The 15,922-nt window shown below is 37.5% G+C and overlaps 1 protein-coding gene and 1 long non-coding RNA gene across 4 annotated transcripts in view; both read left to right on the top strand.

Annotated features, from left to right (window-relative positions):
• The window catches only part of LOC137054798 (ral guanine nucleotide dissociation stimulator-like 1), a 20,312-nt gene extending 19,892 nt beyond the window's left edge, over positions 1–420 (top strand). For both annotated transcript variants that reach the window (XM_067429035.1, XM_067429036.1), the window contains one exon: positions 1–420. This exon is cut by the window's left edge and continues 1,203 nt beyond it. The gene's annotated coding sequence lies outside the window, so the exon portion shown is untranslated.
• A 1,847-nt stretch (positions 421–2,267) lies between these two features.
• LOC137045576 (uncharacterized) overlaps positions 2,268–15,922 on the top strand; it is a 36,173-nt gene continuing 22,518 nt past the window's right edge. Inside the window, exons 1-3 of one of the 2 annotated variants that reach the window (XR_010898810.1) lie at positions 2,268–2,532; positions 2,632–2,689; positions 2,913–3,049. This is a non-coding gene — a long non-coding RNA (uncharacterized lncRNA). Of the gene's footprint in view, positions 2,533–2,631; positions 2,690–2,912; positions 3,050–15,922 lie in introns of those variants that run through there. The other variant, XR_010898813.1, reaches the window with a different exon arrangement.

Consider the following 15,922-nt stretch of genomic DNA (forward strand, 5'->3'; position numbering starts at 1 on the left):
TACATGTGACAAAATTCACATGTCATTTGATGAATCCATTTTTAAAAGAGCTGTATTATTTCTGATATATCATTATATGCGGTTGGGAATATGCATTGGTGAACATTATGCTGATATATTTCTACACTACATTTTATTATCCTCCTTTAAATGCACAGATTTCAGTAACTTGACTTTCCACAATCAGTCTACTTTCACAGACTTATACAAGCTCTTGTTAAGTAAAATTAACAGAATAAATTATAATATCACTCTATTTGAAATCTAGATATTTTAGTTCTACAATATTTATGTTAATGTTGTAAATTTTATATATAATGCAATATACATCATAGTTATTTTAATAATTTCATTGTTTCAGTTATTTTATTGTATTATTTTATATTATTTTATGTTTATTATAGTGATTTTAATTTTATTTTTCACACATTGTATTCTGAACGCTGCAACATTTCACTGATGTACTTGAATCATTTCTGTAAAACTCCAAGTAAATAACAGATGACAGACGGTTATGCACAGATTGATGTGTATTTGCTGTTATGTAAAGAGAATCATTGTGAACATGAGTGTCTAAATAAACCTAAAGGTTTCTCACACAAGAAAGTCACTTGAACATTGTGGTATGGGACTGGTATGGTGATAGGCACCTAAACAGCCTTATAATGAGCTATAAATTACAAATATTAGTTTGGGGTGCTCCCTCTGTGGTCTGTGTGGATCCTAACACCCCAGTATAGTGATGGGGACACTATACTGTCAGAGATCACTGTCCTTTGGAGACGTTAATCTGAGGTTCTGACCCTCTGTGCTCATTAAAAATCCCAGCATGTCCTTTGGAAAAAGAGTAGGGGTGTAACCCCGGGCATCCTGGCCAAATTTGCCCACTGGCCTCTATCTATCATCTTCCTCCTAATCATCCCCCTATCCTGATTGGCTTAATCGCTCGGCCTCCTCTCCACCAATCCGCTGGTGTGCGGTGGGTGTTCTGGTGCAATATGGCTGCCGTCGCATTGTCCATGTGGATGCTGCACATTGGTGGTGGTTGAGGATTCCCCCCTTCAAAATGTAAAGCACTTTGTGGACCCAGAAAAAGCACTATATAAATGTAACAAATTATTAAGCAGAAACCTGAAAGTGTTGGGTTTCTAACGCAGTTTGACATTTTCAGTGATTCTGAACCCGTAATTTTGGCCCGTGGACTTAAAATGTTCTAGCTTTAACCTCCTAGTAACTTGTTTTAAAAACCTCTTGTGATTTCTCATTTCTAGACTAATACTCATACTTATTTACATCTCAAATATACACTGTACAAAAATGTGTTGTTTTTTGTTGGTTTAACTTATAAAAGTAAGTAACCTGGTTGCCTTAAATTTTGAGTTTATTGAAATTAAAAAATATTGTTGATACAATGAAGGAAATTTGTTTAATAAATAGAAAGTCAAAATATTTTTGTATCTGAACCACATAAAAAATTTGATAAATCATGAAAATAGCACTATTTGGCATGTTTCACTGCGTCATCAGAAATAAAACACACACAATTATCCAATATGCTTACAAAATCTTTGAATAATATTTTAATAAAGGTTGTTGAATCTCAAAAAATGTTTATTGTATTAACTCAAAATTTTAAGGCAACCAGGTAACTTTTTTTCTAAATAATTTTTTACAGTGTAGCGGTCAAGTTTTAGTCAGTTAGCATGCTAGCCCTACTAGATATACCCAAAAAGAATCTAATATCAATAATCACTCATATTTGCATGCTTCGGTAAATCATAATCGTAATTTTTAAAACAAAAAAGTCAAATTATGAGCGAAAAATAAAGTGCTAAGTCGAAATAATGAAATATAAAAATTTAATGTATGATGTTGAACTTAAAAATTCACCTCATAATTTCGGATTTTATGTCAATTTCGAGTAATTATGACTTATAATTTGGACTTTTTTGTAAACATGCCTTTTATATCATAATTTAGATTGTTTTTGTTATAATTATGACTTAAATGTTATAATAATTAGCATACGATTAACCAAAGCATGACTTTTTTATGTGTGGCTTAAGGGCTGCTTATGCCAAGAAGTGCAGTGATTACATTTGTTTCCAAGTTTTAGAAAACAGACAAAATGTCAAACAAAAAATGCTATACAAAACAACAACAACAACAACAACAACCAAAAAAAAAAAAAAAAAACAGCAAGCCGGTGGGTGTAAGACGTGATTGATTACCACGTGATCTCTAGTGATTGACAAGGGCCTGCCTGACTGAAAGCTCTCGTGGCGTTCACTGCTCCGTTTGAATGTCTCGAAGCATTTTTCAAAGCGAATTAGCGAGATGAGAATCAGTCATTTATTATAATAAATTGCAGCAAAACCATATGTCGTTTACTAGTTGTTTATTGAAAGCTTGTTAAGTCATCTCGAGCGTAGCGTGGACGTATAATTAGTCAGTTAGGAGGAGCGAGTATTTTAGGTTAAAGTGAATGATGGACACGTCAGGCTTTTCATGGTTAAAGTGCCAAAGACAAATGTAAGTAGTAAAACACATATTAGTGCTTACAGACCTTGCTAGTTTTTAAGGAACGGTCAAATGATAGTGCTATCTATGTATTTGTTTGAACGCTGTCAGGTCAAATAAAGACAGTGGAGGAGGATGGAAAAAGGCAGGATTGACGAGTGAAGTGAAGGTGAGTGAGATGGATGTAAATGTTGGATTTTTAATCCTTAGTTGCAGAAAGGGTTTCCCATAGTTATGCAAAAATCTAAGAAATTTCAATGTGTGACAGACTCAAAGTGATGTTTTATGTCACTTTGCACTTTCCACCATAAAATGAACATGTTCAGGTTTCTTACTCTTTCTAAATAAATGATTTTTCTAGTTGCATTTGATTTAGCATTTGATTTGACCAGGAATGCCATCTTCCATTTGAAGCGACTCTTTCTGCAGTTTCACCATCAAGTCAACAGGTGGCGACAGGTGACTGGCTGAGTGAAATGACTGTCAGTATCAAATGTAACTGGGTCAATTATTTATTTAAATAAACCTGAAAAATATTACATAATAATATTATTTTTTTTATGGTGGTATCGTTCCAGTGCAAAGTGTTTAGTGTACCTGTTATACGTTGACATAAAACAACAGAATAAACATAATATTTGAAAGGAACACAAACAAAAAACTGTGCTCTTTAAGTCTTTGAAAAGTATTGTAAATGAAATTTAGCATTTTGGCCACTAGATGGTAGAAAAAGCACAACCATATTAGAAACTTGTTACCATCATCAAGTTATGTGAAATTTTGATCTAGGTTGCTCTCTATATTGACACGTGTGCTGCTCACTTTGTGCTGAAATAATGTCTTGTGTCAGTGAAATTTAGCAGTTTTATGGCAGAGGTGAGGAGATTGCTTTTAAACCAAAGAAAGAATGTCAAAGTGTCGAACATAAAGATACATAGAGTAGAGCTGCATTCCATCATGTTCAGTGTGTTTGGGTGGTGGAAAAGCCTGACTCACTCTCTGGCAGGTCTGTGGGGTTTTCAGTTAAGGCCCTGAGCCAGACAAGAGCAGGTCCTGAGTCAGTTTAACATGCCCGGCCCAGACAGGCCCTCAGCAGGCCGCAGCGTGGGAGCGGACAGTGTATACGGAGCGCTCTGCGATTAATCAGACCCAGCCGCCTGACACCATCTACACTGAAAATGTGCAAAGTGACAAAACTAGAATGATCAACATGAGGGTGTTCTAGCTTTAATGTGCAGTGTAGACAGGGTGTTAAATTAACTACGCTTCAGTATCACAAGTTACAATCTAAACATAATATTTTGATTGTCATTACTGATGTGTAAACTCATTTAAACTATCGGTTTAACAAAAGGTGTTGTAAATAACCACACAGTTGAAGGATGTGACTACAACACTGCTGTTCAAAAGTGATGGGGTCAAAAAAAAAAGGCTTTTAAAAGAAGTCTCTAATGCTCACCAAGGCTGTATTTATTGAATCAAAAATTATAATACTAAATTACTAAAATATATAATATTATGAAATATTATTACAATTACAAATAACTTTTCTATTTGAATATACTGTGCAATTTATTAATGTGATGTCAAAGCTGAATTTCCAGCATCATTACGCAGTCACATGATCCTTCAGAAATCTGAAATTCTGATATGATGATTTGCTGCTCAAGACACATTTCTGATTATCAGTGTTGAAAACAGTTTTTATTCTGAAAATATTTTGTGGAAACCATAAAAACTTATTTTTTTCAGGATTTTTTGATGAATATAAAACTCAAAAGAACCACATTTATTTGAAATCAAAATCTTTTGTAATATTATAAATGTCTAGAATGTTTTTTTTTTTTAATGACTGACCACAAACTGTTGATTATTTGTATTAGGTTTTTGGGAGGACAAAATATAATTAAATAACTAAAAACATTGTTTGTGACCATTCAAAATAATTTTAACTCATTTTTATTGACTGTTTGTCATAATTATCATTCAGAATAGAAGGGATTGACTTCATTTTAATCCATGTTTGATTTACCACCTCATTTCTGGAACTGTTCGGAAAGGAACTATAAAGAAAAACATAGCTGCAAGCAGCCATTATCAGGGCCAAGCGCAAAGAAGACAAGAAATGCCAGCATGGCTAGAAGTCTCAAACCAACTGCAATAATGAGCCATTAAGGACCTATTAGTTGATTTAGGCAAAATAGCAGTACAATTTTAAATACAGTCAATAATAATGATTTAATGGTTTATCACTTTCAACCAATAGGTGGCACTATTACGAAACTGATGTAGTGTAGTCAGACTGAGGTGGCAATGACACATGCAAAGTTTGGTGTTATGTCAAACCATTGCAGAGATAGTCTCAAGAGTATTTTTTTGCATCATAGGTCAACTGTGTTGTTGTGGTATATGACAACTGTTTTGTCTATCAACACAAAATCCATAATTATTTGTTCACATGGTCTGAAGACGATACAATTACATTTTGGTCGAAATTGGACAAACGGTCTAGGATGAGTTTGAAAAAGTATGTTTTTAACTAATAACAAGATAAAGGGCAGAGAGGTTCGTTAAATATGGACAAAATTGGTATCTATGTTCTCGGCAGGAGCCAATGAATGTATTATGACCAGTCTCATTACAATACATTAATTGAATAAAAAGTTATTAGCATTTTTGTACACTTTATTAGAAGTTTTGACCACAAGGTGGCGCTGCCCAAAAACTTGTTGAGTACCTTCAGGGTAGGGAGAAGTAGACACATACTGAGTTTTGTAATTATACACTAATTCATTCGTAAAGTATAGCATAAGCATTTTATACCCTAATACTGCATTGAAGTCAATGGGAATTTCATGTTTTGTTTTATTATAGCGCCACCAAGAGGCAGAATCCCACCATTTTTTTATATGTCCTCAGAGTGAGCCCATACATATGTGTCGAGTTTGGTGAAAATATCTCATTTTGTTTTGGAGTTATAAACAGTTGTATGAAAAAACACGTAAAAAGGACTGACACCTGACTTTGATTGGATTTTACTACCCCTTACTATCAATATTTGGGCATTAGTGTATAGCTATCGACCTATGTTTCTGAACTTCTAATGCTGGTTTCATCTTGATCAGAATGAAAATATGTAATGAACTACTATTAGATATTACATATTTTAAGAAGTAAAATGAGTTTTAAAAGGAAGGGACATTTAATGGGATATGTATGTTTCATTTTATTGTTGTTGATTTAATAAGGGCCCGAGCACTGATGGTGGTTTACATGTCAATATACATATTATGTCAGTTATATTGTCACCTGTGGGCAAGAGTAAACTGTGATTAACTGCTCATTAAGATTGAACCAAAACAACATCATATTTGGTCAGTCTAATAGGTAATAGCCTTAGTGATGTTAAATTTCAAAGATCTTGAGTTTTGTTGAACGTCGTGTCCGTGGTATCCTGACAAAGTCTGATGTTTCGGCAAAATTTTAGTTATTCATAGTGCCACTAGCTGGTCAAGTCAAGTGGCCTTTATTTATATAGCGCTTTTAACAAGTCCAGTTTCAAAGCAGCTTCACAGTGTTAACAGGAAAATAATGCAACAGATTTTGTACTGCTCTGTTGAAAACGGTGATGTTATCCAGCTAATTTCAATTATCATGTAGTGTCAATGCGGGCAGATCGGTAATATAGTTGAAATTTTGGTGTCCCCAACTGAGCAAGCCAAGCCAAAGACAATGGTGGCAAGGAACCAAAATTCCTTCAGGAGAAAAAATCTTGGGAGAAACCAGGCTCAGTCGGGGTGCCAGTTCTCCTCTGGACGACAAACAAACAGTGTATAATTATTATTTTGCGTATAACAGTGTATGAATATTTTTTACCTTTTAAACTGGCAACATTACAGTTCAGAAGTCATATTAGGTAAATAGATATTCGTAAGATTATTTGATAGATTGGAGTTGTCATGCCGGAGACAGGTTTATAAGGATGTCTTTTCGACTCTGCATTTACAGGTCAGAGTTTATTTGACACACTCTCTTCTGACATTTCAGGGATGCATTGGTCATGTCCTGGCACAGGTCCACCCTCTGATCAGAGTACAGCCCAGTAGCAGGAAGTTTGGCAAATACAAATGATTGATATCCTCCTATTTTTATATACTTAAATGCATATTGCCCACCGTGATCTGTGTTCCTACAACCACAAGGTAGTGGTGGCACAGTTGCGAGGACCCTTTCATTCCTCTTGCAGCTTTAATGTAGTTTTGTATTTTTTACTTTTTGGGACCTCAGGATAGAGTTTAGATTCTCTGCCCGAACCTGACCCGAACCGACCCGCGGGCCGGGTCGGTCTGAGATTTCCCTGCACTATCCTCGGGTCGGGTAGGGCCGGGCCCGTGATCAAGCGTTTTTTTTTTTTTTTTTTTTTTTATCATTAGCCTACTTTACTAGTCTAATTGGGTGGGCAGAAAGCTATGCTATAATCAGAAACTATATATACATATTTAGCAAAGTAAGAACTAATACAACAACTAAGAAACAAATGTGTAGGCTACAAAGTTGCACAAGTCAGGATTAGTGTAAAAATGCTTGTTAAACTCACAGCTCGAGCAGTGATGGAGCGCAGCATTATAAACAGAAACGCTCTGTGTCAAGAGCTGCTCGCGTTAACACTGCACTTTGCTTAATTAAATATCTTCAAATCATTTCGTTTAAAAGTGGACATTTCAAGCTTTCTATACGCATATTTCTCATGTCTGTGAGGGCAAGTATAGGCTGCTGATTTTCGGTTTATTTATGAGACGTGCGCTCCAGTTCATGAGCAATGAAAGCGATCACTCCCAGGACTTCATCTCACGATTATAGTCTGCTATTTGCTTTTTATTTATTAAATCCAGGGAATGTTCTAAGAAACCTTTTTTAAAATTAAGATACAATTTAAACAAAACGAAATAAATGCTTTCTACAAAACAAAACTTAATATTGTAGAAGAAATTCATTTTTATTAGGCCTTAGTAGGCCTCACTAGGCCTTAGCTGCAGTATAAGCTGGCCTCAGCTGGGCACCAAGAAACCATGGTCTGCCGCTTGTAAGAAACATCAAAGTGTGAGAAACAGGAGTTGTTACATTAGTTTCAAGGGAGAATGGGTGAGAAGCGCTGGGAAACTGTCATGTACTGGGAAGGCGGGGAAGGCCCACAGACAAATATGATACATTGTATTTATATAATTGTGGAAAAACCATGAGTTGACTGTAAAAAGAATGGTGCCTAATGGATGAGAAAGAGAAACTAGTGGCAGTCGGCCACCATTACAAAGAAGACTAGATAAGTTTATGAATAGAACAACTGTAGTAAAAGTGTAGGGAGTAAAGGCACCTGCCATGGAACCTTGAGCTAGAACTGTATAAAAGTGTGAGCTGAGGATGAGATGGTCAGATGAACAGCTGCATCTCACTTTGTTGTTATCCCGGCAATAAAGTTAATTCTTCTGAGACCTGGAACTTCGACTCTGATAGATTTTTCTTTAAAGAATTAGAGACAAGTTAGAACTTAGAATTTGCCACAACAATATTAAACTAAATATAACCACCAAAATCATTTCTGACCCACTTGCATCTTTTCACTCATCATAATCAGATGAAATGTAAAAATAATATTATAATATTTAAACATAAATATGAAGGAAAAAACACATTGTTTAATGGCAACAACAAAGTAAGCTACAGATAAATGTCTGAGCTGGATTTGAGCAAACATCAGTTTACCGGTGAGCGGTTCATGAGCGCGCACTCGTGGATTATTGAGCGGAGTCAAGACAACTTTATTTATAGCCTATAGCGCTTTTACAATGATGATTGTTTCAAAGCAGCTTCAAAGTGTTAAACATGAAAATATTGCAACAAAATGTTATTCGGCTGTACAGTCGCTGTGGAGAAAACAAAACTAAATGTAGTTTTATCATGAGCCTCACCAGTCCGCTTCGCTGCGCATTGCTCATTACAGGCTCGTTCTCGTCAAAACGAACAAAGACAATGAATGCCCATTTTCATCTGACTAATGTCCCAAACATTAGTCAGATGAAAATGGGCATTCATTGTCTTTATCCTGGGCTCCATCATAGTCTATGAGGACACTGGCGTATATTGCCAGTTTCATGTGTTTTTCCCCTCTTATAGTGCCACCAAGTGATCAATCGTTGCGATTTTTTTTGCGATTTTCATCTCACTGATCTCACTCACATGTGACCTTAATTTGGTGGAAATATCTCGTTCTGTTCACAAGTTATAGCCTTTTTATTAAATAAGGTCCCGGTCACATCAAACATTTTGGCTCCCCTTAGCGATCATGAATCAAAATGTTTTTTTTTTTTTTTTTTGATAATTATTGATAGTCTCTCTCCAGAGAACATTTCTGCAGTGGCTTGGTTCCGATCAGTCAAATAAGCTGGGAGTAATTTGCAAAAGTAGGTTTTACAAAAAACCTAAAATATCTCGAAATTGCCGCCCGAAGGGATTCCAGCGATATAAGACACTCGAGGCTACGCCTTACGGTTGAGGAGTTATGAGCCGTTTCATACTTTTGGTCGCCGTTTCGTAATTTTGATTGCTGTAGCGCCCCCGTCAGGCCGATTGGGGCGGGCTTTGGTGACGTCTGCAGTTGTTGTGAGTACTACCAGCCCTGAAAGTTTCAAGTCTCTACGACTTACGGTTTGGTCTGCCCGAGCAGTTTTACCTGGAAAATGATGCATTATGGGGAAATGAACAGTTCCAATAGGGTTTCAGCCTGACGCCTGACTTTGATTGGATTTTACTACCCCTTACTATCAAAATTTTGAGATTTGTCCACATGACTGTGTTTAGCGACCTATGTTTCCGAACTTCTGACGCTGGTTTCGTCTCGATCGGAACTAATTTTCTTAAAGCGCTAAATCAGAGACCTGCAACAGGGGTACCCGCATAAAAGTGGCTAAAACGGGTGGATTGCGACATTTATAAAATTCACGGGCGGGGATGCGGGCGGATAATTAACTCTGTGCGGGCGGGTAGTAGCGCGGATGGCCGGATGAAAAATATGTGCAATATTTCTGTGGCAAAGTGAACGAGGGAGCGAGCGAGCGAGACCAGGGCGTGATTGTGAATGAGCGTCACCTGCGAGCCAAACCGGTCTCGAGTCCTCTGAGGGAGCTCGGAAGCATATAAGGACGAGAGATCACCAGACCTGGATTTGACTTTGAGTTGCGTTTACGTTTTATGTGTGTGCGCTTGGCAGATGTCCATGAGGGCTGCCCACGTTACTTTCGTTTTGTTTGGTTAAAGTCTTTTAAATGTTCGCCGGTTCCCGCCTCCTTCTTCCCCCATCGAACACATTGTAGGCTATTACAATTTCTATGTCCGAATTACCATTACACACACACGCAACAACGATATGCCATTTGACCCATCACGTCACCACCACTGCGACATTGAAACTTTTGTTGATGCCTCTCGTAGCGCAGATGGAGCGAGCGTTGCAGGAGTAGCAATGGATGAAGTAAAAGTAAAGTTGGTGAGTGGAGTAGCTATATGAAATTGTTGACAATGAGTCTTTAAAGGCACTTTTGCCTGTTTCATTAGCCCATTCATGACACTGTTGATGTTGAGAGAGGTGTAGGATAAAAAATAAAGCATGTTTTAATTTGAATGTTTTAGCGTGTGTGATTTATCGCGGGCACGGGTCGGGTAACGGGCCAAATATTAACGGGTCTGGGCGGGTGCGGATTTAATTTTGATATTTTCACGGGTCGGATCTGGTGCTAAACCTTGCGGGTACGGGCGGGGGCGGGTCTCCAAAAATGGACCCGTGCAGGACTCTGCGCTAAATTACAACGGTGCACAAACCATACGCCGAAACCTGGCAAGTGTGGTATCGTTGGACTCGGCAACGATTCAGGAGTCTAAAGAGATGAGTCCCGTGAAAATAAGTCAACCACACCCAAAGTTATAAGCCCTTTTTAAAAAAAAAACTTCACTAGGGGGTGCTGTTTTGAAACTTCTCAGGCTACTTCAGGGCATCGTGATGATGACCCATAACGATCCATTCATGCGTTCATAAAATGCAGCATTTTGGCACATAATTCAAGATGGGCGACAGCCAAAATGGCCGACATGGTAAAATTGGATATCAGTCGACTCGGCATGACGTCTTGAATCTGACGAGACCACTTTTGTGATTTTTGGACAAATGGTTCAGCAAAAAAAAAAGCAAAAATAGCCATTTCCTATCTCCGGGCCAGTAGGTGGTGCTGCACCGAAGCGCGGCAGGTTGCCTCAAGACATGCTTGTGCTGACATGTAACAAGTTTGGTCTGAATACGATAAAGCGTTGCGGAGATACAGCCATACGTCTGTTTTCGCAAGCGCTACGTGAAATTTGTTTGCGCATTTAACGGAAACGATTTGACGAATCAACTTGAATTCCATAACTTTTTGTCGACACTGGGCTGCCATAGACCTCCATGGCGGAAGAAGAAAGTGCGACAACGGTTTCAATAGGTGCCTCCGCACCTTCGGTGCTTGGCCCCTAAATATTTCAAGGGAATATGGTGGTTTTAAGATGGTCATAAAGATTTTCATATTGACTTTATCTGACTTTGAGAGACTTGAGCTTTGATAGAATGTCAGATATTAATTTCAAATCTCAAACTTTTCCTGTAATCTACGTTTTGATTTCTTACCTGAAACACTTTCCATTTTGAGAAAGCAATTGCTTTTCATAATGAAGCACGCGCAGACACAAACACGTGGCTGCATGAATGCGTTTAAGGAAGTGTACGTGCAAGCGCACACACGCATACACTTAGTCATGCTGTTACATAGAAACACACCTACATGTCTCATTAAATACTTTTGCACCATAGCATTTAACAGGAATTTTTGAGGAATTTAACAGTACAGAATGCAATATTTAGCAGTTAACATTTTACATTACAACACAAATTATATGCTGTGTAATCACTCAATCAGTGTTTCAACGGCGGAAAGACGTCAGTAAAACAGAAGTCTCAGAAGAGACTTACCTCAGTAGTCAGACAGATGTTAGTTCACTAGAGAAATTAACTCTTTCACTAAATATATGCACTAAATTAGCCTAAATAATTATATTCTACTTAACATGTTAGTAATGTCTTGATTATTTAATATATGTTTAAATTAATTTGTCATGAAAATGGCACCCACTGTGTATAAATGTTTATATTTCAACAACAGATTGGAGTAAAAACATAAATGTATATATTTTAGAAGTTAATGAAAATAATGCCTTATGTGAAGTTTACATGTTTGCATACGATGTGTTATTTAAGTATTGATTATCTAAAAAATAAATAGCTGCACTTATTATTAGCTGGCTAATAGTGTATTTAATATTATAGTAATGTGCAAGTAAGGGCTCCCAATATAGTTTACAGCATTATCTTGAAGAAACTTTTATAATTGGATTCATTTAAGGACAGACACAATTTGTTCAGTAAACCACTGTTTAATAAAAATAAATAAAAAGCAATAAGAACCTGTACCGAACAGTGACTTCAAAACCAAGATGCTTACCGAACTGACAGTTTTGTTTTTAACGTTACATCCCTTATAATTACAGCTCTGGAAAATGAGACCGCTTAACATTGATTTCTCATATATATGACATAAATGTACCTTGGAATAAAAGCTTGCAGAAAAGTGTTGTCTATCTAATGGTTTATTTTGCTGGATATAGCGAATAATGACAACATTATCATGGTCAGTAAGATTAATGGTGTATGCTTAATTTTGCGATAAATGCGAATAATCCTGATTATAATTTTTTTAAACTATTGACAGCTTTAACATATATTGTCTATATTTATAGTGCATTAAAGTGACACTCTTCAATATTGAAGGGCCAATTATGCTCATTCTGATTCTGATTTTATGTTGTGACTTATATTACATTATCAGGATATAATGTATATCAACATAATATCCTCTCAGTCTTGTTGCTCATGTGCCGGTGTTTACACTGTCACGTGCCAGTGGTGCTCAACAATGTTACTGACCTCTGTAATCAATTGTACTTGCCAATGTTGCAAAAGTTGCTGTAATCAGATTAGCATTTTGGCTAATGTAAACAGCTGCAGTTCTGATGAAAACCAAATATATAGGGTTTGCTCCCGGTTGTGGGAGTTTTTTTTATTTTTATCCACTGGGTCTGAAGCTCTTGTCAGCATAGAGGGGAAGATGGATGATACAAATTAGTAGCAAAAGTAAAACCTGCAGCAAGGAAGTTAAAATGGGAATATGGCTCATATTTCAAGATGAAGATACGCCGCCAAATCAACAATTCGATGGCTGAAAGACAGGATATATGTCCTTGAGATGTCTTGTCAGATTTAAAGTCCTCTGAATCTCTCGAATGATGAAACAAAGGCCAGCCAATGATCTCCTGCTGAGCTTGAGCTGTTCTGTTTGGAGTAACAGGCAAATATTCCCCTACAACAAGATGCGTATGCAAAATCAATGCAATTTACCAAACAGATTAAAAAGGAAGTTTAGTCAAAAGATGCCTTTAAGTTGGCAAGAAACGCAAATTGCGATAGTCTTTTCTTCGCCTTTGTGACTTATATATGAGTGAGTGGGTGAAATCTTTTTTTTAAAAGAATAAAATAACTTAAAAAACTACTAAAAATAATAAAATAACTTCCCTTCCCTCTAACATCTATTCTCTGATGACGTGTTTTCTGTCCTGAGGACGAGACGACCTTTCACTCACATGGGATCCACCAATAACAAACAACCATCCAACCAGCTGATTAATTCCCCATGGACAGTATCATGTCCCGGCTTGCATTTTCTCTTGTTTGAGAAGTCGTTTCACTCGGATTTATTTCATAATATGGAATAAAACTAGCCTGACAAGCCAGACCCACATCAAGATGTTTGGTCTGGAAACTCACCATAGACAGGGCTCAATCCGAGGGGCGGGATAAACGGTTGTCTTTCAAACTCCCTCTGCACGCGATAGGATAGCACTACACCAACCAGAGCAACGAAGGTGAAGCAGAGCTCGCTGACTGATTAAACATTCGCCATATCCGGTCGGCTAAACTACGAACACATCTTCCCTTTTTAAGAATGACTTCAGTGCCGCTCTTTGTTCTTTTCTCAGAGAAAAGCTTAACTCCAAGTCTTCCGGAGGCGCGGGCAGAGCTGATTCGAAAGACCGCCGTTCGCCAGTTTCTGTGTTTACTAGAAGCACGCAAACACAACTCGGCCGTCGTCATTATGGCCCCGCCCGCCGACTCTATACACGATGTGATTGGGCCGTCCAGATTCTGAGGAATACAGCTCAGATAGGAATTGAGAGTTGCTAGACCACACTTGCGGGCAAATTAAATTTGCTGCCGCTAGGGTGCGTCTAGATTTCTAGGTTAGAATAAAAACACTATCACAATTTCAATTTCATGCCGATAAGTGCGATACTTATAAGCAGACTTACTTTTTACAAGTGAATACAAGCTATAACAATGAACACAACTTTTATTAAGGAGCCTCACTAGCATTGCTGCTACATCTTAGGGTCATGCTAAACTTTCGCCTAGTGCCCAGATCATCGTATAGCTTTGGAGCTCAGCTGCTGTGTGTGCATGCTATTTCTATCCCTCTTTGGAAAAAAGAGGTTGAAAAACACTCTTGTTTTCTTTCCACTTCTATCCTTGCTATTCTCTCATTTGGATGATGGCTTAATGTGTTTTCCGTGCTTTCGTTTACCATGAGCATGTGTGGAGGGGCTCCTTCAGGATGAGTCATTTGCTTACACTGGCCGCTCTCTCACTTACACGCTTGCTAGCAGCACATGGCCTGAAGACAGCACACACTCTCCCTTCACGTGGTGGCCCTTGTTTATCTGCCTCTCTCCATCAGCACACCTTCTTCTTTACTCTGTGCTTTTTTTTTTTTTTATCAATGCTTTAGTCATCTCAACCTAGTTTCTCAGCAGTGAACGTGACTTACCTGCAGGGATTTATTTGACCTCCTGATTGATTTGCCTTCGATTTGTAAATAAATTTGGATTAAAAAGCATGTTTACAATACACTATGGTCAAAAGTAATTCTAATATGCTAATTTTGTTACTTGGTGTTCAGTTAATAATAGTTCTTCTTATCCATTTTTAAAACAATTTTGGACCCACTTTATATTAGGTGGCCTTAACAACTATGTACTAACATTTTAATTAATAATTTGATACAATGCACTTACTGTGTACATGTTTTTACACTGTAATACCTGCAGGTAATTACATCTCTAATTTCTGTAGTTACATTTATAATCACACTGACACTTCCCTTACACCTAACCTACTCTTATCCACCCCCCCACCCCTGTCTCTAACGTTACCCGTATCCAACCTTAATATCAGCAAAGAGTTTTGCAATACAATATAAACACAATTAGAACATTGTACTTTATTTTTGATGTAAGTACATAGTAAATAAGGCCACCCAATATAAAGTGGGGCCAAAGTTTTTGCTGCCTAATATTTAGGGAAACGGTGATAACAGAGTATTTATTTGAAATGGAATAAGACGAAGCTACTCTAAATCCATTTCGGTTAGATTTTTTTCTTCACATGAATCATGCTTGAGATGTTAAGTGTTTTATTTTTAGTTGAAGTGAGTATAGTGCGTGGTATTTAATTATGTAGGTCACGGTCAAAATGTCATGTAGTTACTTGTCTTGTCTGCGTAGATTTGTCTGACCTAACTAAGCAACCTTGTTCCTCTGCTAACCACATGATTGGGAATAAAATGCTACATTTGTTCCCAATGTACTATTGTTTCCACACAGTACAAAAATAAATGGAATCTCCCTTGTGGGATGATGCAGTCTCTGTAATTTGCATCCACCAAATGAGTCACATCTCCTGCTGCTCATGCCGGTCTGGACAGACATAAAACAAATAATCACCTTTATTTAGTATCTTCCAGATTTCCATTTCTTTTTCTCCCTCTTAGTCTTAATCCTCAGTTGCAATCAATGTAACCACCACTCAAAAAATGGACAATTTAAATAAATATGATATGTTGACTTGCCTTCTTCCCATAGTGCATCCTGGTACCATGTGTTCCCCAGGTAAGCGACGCATACACATCCGGCCATCAACGTGACGTGAAAGAAAACGTGATTCATTAGACCAGGGGTGCACTTCCCAAAAGCATTGTTGGCCAACTTTAATCGAAAATTATGTCGTTATCAACATAGTTCAACAAGTCAGTGTTTCCCCTAACCATCTTCCAACAAACATTCGCAAACAGCATCGCACAGTTGAGTGACTGGAACAACAGCTCTCGACCTGTGGTTAGAAGCAAAGTTTGTTGTTTGCATGACCTGTGGACTTAAT

This window comes from Pseudorasbora parva, chromosome 2 (assembly GCF_024679245.1).
Source record: "Pseudorasbora parva isolate DD20220531a chromosome 2, ASM2467924v1, whole genome shotgun sequence".
NCBI classification, from domain to species: Eukaryota; Metazoa; Chordata; class Actinopteri; order Cypriniformes; family Gobionidae; genus Pseudorasbora; species Pseudorasbora parva.